Source organism: Polypterus senegalus, chromosome 10 (assembly GCF_016835505.1).
Source record: "Polypterus senegalus isolate Bchr_013 chromosome 10, ASM1683550v1, whole genome shotgun sequence".
NCBI lineage: Eukaryota > Metazoa > Chordata > Cladistia > Polypteriformes > Polypteridae > Polypterus > Polypterus senegalus.
In genome coordinates this window covers 23,877,793-23,880,280 of record NC_053163.1, presented here as the reverse complement: position 1 = coordinate 23,880,280, position 2,488 = coordinate 23,877,793, and the positions used below count along the sequence as shown (strand labels likewise).

Genomic DNA, 2,488 nt, shown 5'->3' with positions numbered 1-2,488 from the left:
TTATTGATGTGGGACTGAAAGGATAAAGTAATTCACTCATGAATGACTTTTTACTTACTTTTTCACTGAACTCTTATATTATTTCAATGCAATATTGTCCGATTTGATGCCAGTTCATTTGTATGATCCATCTGGCGTGTTCAGGTATTCTGAATTTTCTTGCAATGATTTAGAACTCTTTTTAATAGAACAATATAGTTGCTTTAATGTTGTTACCATTACTAACAGTAGTCATTCTCATGTAATAATTGTAAGCAACCTATTAGCATGCCTGCTGTGTGAAAAAAATACAGAAAGCAAGACCGACTACAGTTCACTCTATAACACACACATATATATTTTTCTATATTTCATCTATATGGTATATGTAATAAAACATCTTGTTACCAATTAGCTACCTAACCCTAAACCATGAAAACGTTGTGCTTATGCAGCCATCTGTTTCTCCATCTTCACAGAAGTATATTGTGCACATCTTTTTATATTGTACTTCTATGACAGTCTATATCTGTGGTGTATGCGCCCCCTTGTGGTCAGTTTGCCAGCAGTACAACTTGTGTTCATACATTTCCTAAACCTTTTGTGACCACTTAAGTCAGGTCTAGGGAGTGAAATGCCTCACTATACAAGTCAAGAAGCTATTAGTTCTCAAAATACACCAATAAAAAAGTACTTTACAATACGAAAACTTCAAATTTGGGGAATAAAACATATTGGTGCATATAATATCTTGTTGACAAAAAAAATTAAATCGGGTTCTCTCCTGTTGATGTACTGCACAAGAAATGCTTCATCACTGAATTTACAGCACATCTGGACAGTTCAGTTCATGCTGCTTCCACCAGAAACCTGAATTAAGAACATAAAGAAGATATTAAAACAAACATCTGTTTAACAGTCACGTTTCGCTAAGAGAACACCTAATAATGTATATTTTACATAAAAACATAACATAATAAAAACCAAATAGCACTGCTCCATTAACCCTTTCATACTAATCTGACCAACAGGAGATACTCAAACTGGAGGAGTCCATATCAACAATTAACGATCAATTCTTTTCTAACTGCTAACAGTTTACAGAATCGTTATTTGCTGAAAAGCCAATCAACCCATCCATCTATTTTTGTAAAGTGGTTAATGCATTTCTGGGCTGCTGGATTACTTGCAGCATTTGAAACAATCCAAGCACCACTGTTTAATGATATTCACGTCCGTACCAGTAGACAGCATCACAATTCCTATTATTAAGGTACAGGAAAAGGGGGAAACCTTCCCACAATAAAAAGTTAAGTCTTTTAACATGATACTTACTTTAAGCGCAGCTGGCATCTGATGGGTAAGCAGATGGAACATTTGTCTGCTCTGCAGTTCGTCCAATGCAGTATAATCATTTGAGAGGATGCACAGTGTGCCACTGGGAAAAGTTAAAAAAAAAAAAAAAATTCAATTATGCAACAGAATACACTTTACTGGGGACTGACTGGGTGAGGATTTTCATAGGATGGCTTGCAGAATGAGTTGGACCAGACTTGGCAAAAGTTAAAACCAAATGTTTTTTGCCTTAATGAGGCATATATCACATCATGTGATTTTTTTCAACCCACTTAAACCAGACCAGGGTCGCTGGGGTACAGGAGCCTCTCCTAGTTAGCACAGGGCACAAGGCAGGAACACACCCTGCATAGGGTGCCAGTCCATCACAGGGCGAACACACCACTCACAGGGGGTCAATTTAGCATTGCCAATTCACCTAACCTGCATGTCTTTTGACAGTGGAAAGAAACTAGAACACCCAAAGGAAATCCACATAGACACACGGAGAACATGCAAACCCCAACCCAGGGGTCCTCAATCACAGTCCTGGAGGGCCGCAGTGGCTGCAGGTTTTTGTTCTAACCTGGTTGCTTAATTAGAAAGCAATTCTTGTGAATTATTTAATTTCATGGCTTGTTAGTACTTTAACTCTGCCATGTCAGGTAATTCTCATATCCTAGATTTTCTTCCCCTTTCGAAGGATATCATCGAAACAATTTGATGGCTAAAATGGAGGAGTAATTCTCAGTCCTTCACTTTTTCCTCTTCACTTTCCTTCCAAGTATTTACTTAAACCAAATAGTGCACAATAAATACACATGCGTGTAAATGGTAACAAGCTAATTGGAGAAATGCTGCTCTCCTTTGTCATTTGCATTACCAATTAAAAACCAGGAATACAGAAGTTTAAGACTAAGATAAGCAATAACGGTTCAAAATCTTAACGAGTGAGACAACTAAAGTAACGCGAAAGTGTTACTTGAGCAATAAGCGTTTCTTATTAAGCAATTGGGTCGGAACAAAAACCCGCAGCGACTGTGGGCCTCCATCCAGGACTGTGATTGACGACCCCTTGCCCTAACCTCTAACCCTGGGACTTGAATACTGGTCTCATTACTGCAAGGCAAGAGCGCTACCACTGTGCCAATGTGCCACCCCTATCGAGACATAT

General features: G+C 38.3%; 1 long non-coding RNA gene across 1 annotated transcript; it reads right to left on the bottom strand.

Moving 5' to 3' along the window:
* Positions 1-490: 490 nt before the first annotated feature.
* On the bottom strand, positions 491-1,420 carry LOC120536204. Its single transcript, XR_005635060.1, has 2 exons — positions 1,315-1,420; positions 491-849 (listed from the first exon to the last, which is right to left on the bottom strand). It is a non-coding gene; the product is annotated as an uncharacterized LOC120536204 (long non-coding RNA).
* Positions 1,421-2,488: the final 1,068 nt, after the last annotated feature.